Source organism: Nicotiana tabacum, chromosome 12 (assembly GCF_000715075.1).
Source record: "Nicotiana tabacum cultivar K326 chromosome 12, ASM71507v2, whole genome shotgun sequence".
Lineage (NCBI taxonomy): Eukaryota > Viridiplantae > Streptophyta > Magnoliopsida > Solanales > Solanaceae > Nicotiana > Nicotiana tabacum.
This window is the reverse complement of record NC_134091.1, coordinates 118880369-118887302: the sequence shown is the minus strand read 5'-3', so window position 1 is coordinate 118887302 and position 6934 is coordinate 118880369. Positions and strand designations below refer to the sequence as shown.

General features: G+C 36.5%; 1 pseudogene; it reads left to right on the top strand.

Moving 5' to 3' along the window:
- Positions 1-251: 251 nt before the first annotated feature.
- On the top strand, positions 252-4339 carry LOC107773284 (transcription elongation factor SPT4 homolog 2-like; annotated as a pseudogene).
- The last annotated feature ends 2595 nt before the right edge of the window (positions 4340-6934 follow it).

The window sequence follows — 6934 nt, the reverse complement described above, 5'->3', positions numbered from 1 at the left end:
TATATCGCTCAACATTTAAAAATATCCAATATACCAATTGTGGCTTTCATCTTTAGCATGGGAGAGAGATATTTAGATATTTTAATTATTCAGGAGTACATTTGAGACAGAAGATAATTAACGTGAAGATTACTATGAACGATTGAGGTATTTTGGACGAACATAATTCACCCTAAACAGGGACTAAACCTCAAAGTATAAATTACTTTAGTGGGGGTAGAAAAAAAATTGAAACTTCAAAATTCTTTTGGGACCTTATAATACTCACAATTGATTCACGAAATCAAGCGAAGCAAAAACAGTGGTAACAAAAAAGTAAGAAGAAAAATGGGAAGCCAACAAGCAGCACAAATTCCCACCAGTTTTGGGCATGAACTAAAGGCTTGTCTCCGCTGCTGCCTTGTCAAAACTTACGATCAGGTTACCTTTTTCGTTTTCTTTAATACCTTCAATTTTTTTTTTTTTTTTTTTTGCTCTTGCAACATTCTTCAATGTATTCGGGTTCATTATAGTTAGATTATTTTTTGTATTTTTGCAAACATTATGCGATTTTTAACTCTCTACTTTTGGAAGGGGAGACTTGGCCACGTGACCTCGTGGAAATAACATATTGTAAAAATACAGGGTAAGAATGCGTATAATAGACCTTTGTGGTCCGATTTTTCTCCGGAGCTCACACATAGGGGAGCTTATCAAAGTGCCCTTTACTAATCTACTTTTGATGAATAGAGTTATTCGATAATTGTGATGGCAAAAAATATCAATTTTTCGGCGAAATAATTAAAGTGTACTTGAGCTGACACGAATTTGGGTCGAATTTGGGTTTTGAATAGTCTATGCTTTCCCTTAAAAGGCGGAATCTTTAAGATTTTTTGAGTAAAAAGGAGTAAATTAGGTTTTTTGTTGGATATACTTGTACTGGGGTTTATATTTTTCTTTTTGAGAAAGGAAATAATTTTATTTTCCAAGTGAGAATATGTACAGCTCAATTAAAAAAAAAACAGAAGAGTTGACTTCAAGACAAACTATCTAATGTATGACCTGTACTACTTCTAAGATATCCAGGGCAAAAGTTGAGCAGTTCAAACTAATACCTTGCAATTGTAATAATTTGCTCCAAACCTTAGCAGCTATTGCACAAAGAAAGAATAGATGAATTGTGCTTTCATTTTTTCCTTTTTGAAACAGAGTAAAAAGGAAAGTATATACACATAAACTTTATAGTTTAGATTACTTTTATTTTTTAATATATGGGTTTCAAATTGGTTTCCCCCCCCCCCCCCCACACACACGCACACACACCCAAAGGTTGTTGGATATATTCGTAGTGAGATGATTTAAATTTTAAATGGAGTAACGTGGAGGATTCATATAGCCGATCTCTAACTTGTTTGAGACTGAGGCTTAGTTGTTGTTTGTATACTTGTAGTGGGGTTTATTGTTTTTGAAGGGTGATTATTTGGTAAATTGCAGTTTAGGGAATAAGGATGTGAGAACTGTCCCTTTTTCCAGATGGAAGAAGATCATGAGCGTGTTATGGAGTGCACTACTTCTAAATTTACTGGGTATGGTGAACTTTTAGTTTCTTATTTATGAATAATTGAAAATATATGTTTCATCTTTCTTCTTTGTTTTTTTTGGGCCTAGTTACTTTTTTTAGTTAGTAATTTTGGAGTTACAATGTAACAGTTTGATCTCGGTCATGGATCCAACAAGGAGCTGGGCAGCCCGGTGGCTTCGAATTGGTATCTAAAACCTTTCTTAAATTCTTATAATTTTGATGGAATTTGTTTACTCATGATTCAGTATATTTTGCATGCTTGAGGTTGTGTATATAAGGGCTTTATAGTTTTTTAATGGCATAACTAAAGTGCTTCATAGTATTAGTAGTGATTACGAGATATCCTTTTTCCCTTTATTGACAAGAGTGGAAGTTGTGAAGTTTTTTTTTGCCTATAATTGTTTACTGCTGTTAGCATGCACTGCACTTCCTATGTGAAGGGTTCTTAATGTTCATTAACCTTTGTGAGTAGACTTACTTGTATAGATTTTTGGGAGGGTGGTGTCTCTTGGTGTCTATGTCATCGTTTACTTATGAATTTTCCAAAGACGATTAGATTTGATGTACTTTGCAATATGTTGCTACTCTTTTCTTCTTGAGGATATTTTTTAGACTCTTTTAATGTGTGAATTTTGCCTTAATATACCAGCAGAGTGCTCTGAGCTTAAAGGCAAATGTTTGATTTCAAATTCCTTCTTAGATATTAGCTTTTCTGCAAATGTTTGGAAATTATGTAGAGGCACATTGTAGAAAGTAGTAAACTGAGGCTAAGCGGGATGTTTGAGGGTTGCTTCTTTTGCTACTTTCTGCATTTTGCCCTAATAGTTAGCAGCATAGTGCTCAAAGGTCAAAGGGCAGAATCTTGAACTCACGTTCCTTTTTATATCAGCTTTTTGCGAAATGGTTGGAAATTTTTTGAAGGGGACCATGTCGGTCATAATTTAGGTAGTGGGTTTGTGATGCTATCAAATAGATTCATCTCAAGTTATTGAATTTGATCTTCTTAGAGGAACATATTCTATAAGGAAGCACTTATTCAAAGGGCTTCTTGTTCATAACCTTTTTTTTGTTTGGTTCATAATTGAGTACACATTGGTGGTGAGAAACTTCAAAGAGACATCCCTTTTTTTTGCAACCTTTTGTTTCTTTGTAGAAACTTACATCTAATTAGTTTATTCCGATTGTATGCCTTATACCACCATAATGTTGATTTAGATTTCTTTGTTAAGTGACACATGTTCCTAGTAAGGGTAACAGTTTTCTTATCCTGACAACTCCTCAGTGCATCACTATTAGAAACTCTAGTTAGGCTACGCTAAAAAAGCATCAGTCTTGATTAGACTTGAAAGATCTTCGATGCAAGTTTATGCCTTGAAGAGCACTTAAGACCTCCGAAATGCAAATATTGATGATATTATGCCTAAGTAGTAGGAGAGGGGGGAGTACCTGTTAGATTTATAGGGCTCGACGAAGGAAATACATAAAAAAAAGGAGGGAGTACTAGGAAAGGTCTGATTATCTGAAATAAATCAAAGTTTTTTTTGTCCTTACAACTCTTACATAAGAGCCTTTTCAAGCTAAGGAACTCCTTTTAGGTAGTCTAGTCAACACCATATAATACTCCAATTTTTTACCAAGATGTTTCACCTTTATTAGCTTCTGAAGTCGCATTGTAATTATGCAACCTGAGGATTGATGCTTTATAACTATTTTTCTTTTCCAGTCCATTCATTGAAAATCTCCAATTTTGATAATTGTATTCTTTGCTCTTTATGCTAGCAACTGTTTGCAAATGTTATCTGTCTGAATTTTGTATGTTGATAAATACCCTGTCATCTCTATTCAAAATATTTTATTGCTTCCTATTGCATAGTGGGGCATACTGTTGAGCCGAATTCTCTCTTTCTCTTTTTTTTTTTGAAACATTTTCAGCACGGTATGTCCCTGGTTGTTACACGCTTTTAGTGTCTGATGAGTTTCCGGAAGATTTGCAGGTAAGTGATGCCAGATCTTTGCTATTCCAAAGTCCTTTTGTAGTTCCTCAGATGGCTATAAAGTTGCAAGTTTTGAACTAGCAAGCTATGTCAATATATTCTTTTACTTGCAAATTGTCTCGTCGTTCATGTCTTGTATTATATTGTACTACTAGCTATTCCTTGCCAGGGTCAAATATTATTTGGTTGTCCTAGGCCTTCTATATTTGAAATTCCTTTTAGTTTGGTTGAGAATCATCTCTGTCTTGGACTCTTGGTACCTTGTGGTTGTAGGCAATCGACAAAACTAATTGAATTCTATTATCTTTTCCAATTCCTGTTAGCTGCAAAAGTTAACTTTATTACTGGAGAGCTAGGATCTTTATCTTTGTCGAAGCATATTAGAGTTAGCTAGTTATATTAGTTTCGCATTGTTATTTACTTTTATTTTTTCTGCAGAATCTTTGTAAAGATCAAAATATCTCATATGCTCGTCCAAAACGCATCTGATCGGACTAACCAGCAGTGATAACATCAGCAGACTTTGGGTTTTGATAAGGGAAGTACTCGCATTTTGCAGCGTCAAAGTAAATTTCGCCTATCTTAGAAAGTAGGGATAAATATTATGTAATTAAGATAACTTAGTATTGGAATTATCATTAACCTCCCCAATATGAAAACTGAACGTATATATGCCTGAGTCTCTCAGTTGTCTGGTGAACTCTGATGTACTAGTGTTGCGTTCATGTGACCTGAAATTTTGGTCTTTCCTCGTATTAATTTTCAAAGTGATGTGTTCGGACTAGGAATTGTTTTGAGTATTCATTTTCCTAGCTTTAATCAGAGGTCTCGGTTCGAGTATGAAAATGGAGAAACTCTGGTAGGGAGCACACGACAGTTCATGTTTGATTCCTATCTTCAGGAGCATGAAATCAAAGACCCTTGACACATATTCTCCGCCGGAGTTTAGACCTCAACCCTTCTCATCTTGCATTTCTTTGGTTTGGAAGTTCCAGAATGTTGTCTGCGGATTTCTATAACAAAGGAAAGCGTCCTACCCTAATACTATGCTATTTGATTGAAACAAGTTCTGTGCTGCTCACCACTCCTCGAGGCCAAGGACGGGATCGAACTGTCATTCCAGGATTTGCCCGAGTCCCAGAAAGCTATGGGCAAGATTCGCCTCAAGTGCTAGATTGCAGATCTTAAGACAGTCCATTCTCTCTCCACAGTGGCAAGCTCCTAGTATTTCTCCTTTTAGTGGGTCTAATGCAGACGCAAATCTGGATTAGTCGGACCAATGAGTTTCGGATACCAGATGGTAATCCAAAAAAAAAAAGGAATCAATTTTTCCGCCTAAATGTGAACACAATTTTCCTGTCGTTGGCTGTAATTTATATGCTTTGCTAGTTGTAGCATCAACCTATCCAAGTGACCAAAATTTTCTCTTGGAAAGAACCATCTTCTCATCTGAAGAGGAATGATGCATTAACAAAACTGCCCTTTCATATAGATTGTCGTATATTTGATCCTTCACCATCGCTTGGTAGGGTAGTATTTTGTCACTAAGCTACTTGGTAGGTGTCACGATCCAAAATCCGCTATAGGTCGTGATGGTGTCCACCGTCGCCGTTAGGCAAGCCAGCGGTGAACTACTAACTTAATTGTTCATTTTATTATTTTTGAAATCATGAATCTTATTAGATAGAGAGATCGATGCATCAAAAATCGTACATACGTATGATTTAAGTAAAGTATAAAGTAGAAATATCTTAATGGTATGCAAAATCATAACAAATTCTAGAAGATCCCAAAATCCGGTGTCACAAGTGCATGAGCATCTACTAGAAGTTACAATAACAATACAACATCTGTCTAGAATACAAGTTAGACAAGAAAAATGTAAATAATTCTGATGGAGACTCTATGCTACGGATTGCAACATGGGATGCAGCTCACCGTAAAGTCCCTGCAATAGTTGTGCCTTTGCGCCCAAAAGACTATCAGGAATATATATACATGCACAATAAGTGTAGAAGTGTAGCATGAGTACGTAAATCAACGAGTACCTAGTAAGTATCTAGCCTAACCCGGGAGAAGTAGTGACGAGAGGTCGACATCGACACTTACTAATGGTCCAATAAATCATGTACAATAGAAATTAAACAAGTATGAGACATGGTAAATAAACAATGTAAACAAATATAGGTACGTGGTACGATCCTCCTCTGAAAAGTAAGCACAAGCTCTCAATTATCGGTTACCTCCTCAACCAGAGTATATACCTGTAAAATAGTCCCCACCAGATAGGTCGTTACAATTCGAATCAGGAAAACTCACGGATATACTTGCTTCTTGTCAAATATTACACACGATTCTACCGAGGCGAATGGCCCAATCCCATAAGAGTGTTTCACGAAGTTGCTGAGGCGAACGACCCGATCCCATAAGAGTATTGTATAGAAATGCTGAGGCGAACAACCCGATCCCATAAGAATATGATACATGATACTACTGAAGCGAACGGCCCGATCCCATAAGAATATGATACTGTCGAGGCGAACGACCCGATCCCATAAGAATATGATACTGCCGAGGCGAAAGGCCCGATCCCATAAGAATATGATATTGCCGAAGGGAACGACCCGATCCTATTAGAATAAGAAGCTTTAACAGTTCCTTGACCCACTCACGAATATACGTGTGAGTTATGAAAATTAAGGAAGCTTTTCGATGAAAACGCACAATGCGAGAGAAATTTGTAGGGGAAGCACAATTATTTCGCGGCTAATCAAGTGGCTCGTCAAATCTTTACAATAGTGAGTCCATCACTCTAAACAAGCCTAGTCTCAGATCGCAACGCGAAATAAAGGAATTAAATAAGCAAGGATAACTCAATTAATACAATCAAAGCATGACGTGAACCTAAGTCTACCCGGACATAACCAGGAATTCTAGCATACGCACGGACACTCGTCACCTCATACGTGCGTAACTCCCAAAACATATAGCATATAACAAGAATAACACCTACAGGGTAAATTCCTCCTCACAGGGTTAGACATGAGACTTACCTCGCTCTGAAGTTCCATAACCGCTCAAATGCCTCCCTAACACCTCCAACCGATGCCCCTCGATCCGAAACTAATCAAACAATGTGCAAACCAATCAAAATATACTTAAATAGTCGTAATTTAATAATTAGAAATAAATTCTCAACTTCTCAAGAAAAGTCAACAAAGTCAACCTCCAGGCCCACACGTCCGGATTTCGAAAATTGATGAAAATAATTATTACCCATAATTTATATAGTTTATATTCCAATTTAGTCCATGAATTGACCCTCAAATTAAGGATTTACCATCTCATAACTTTGGGGCTCAAAACCCCAATTTCTATA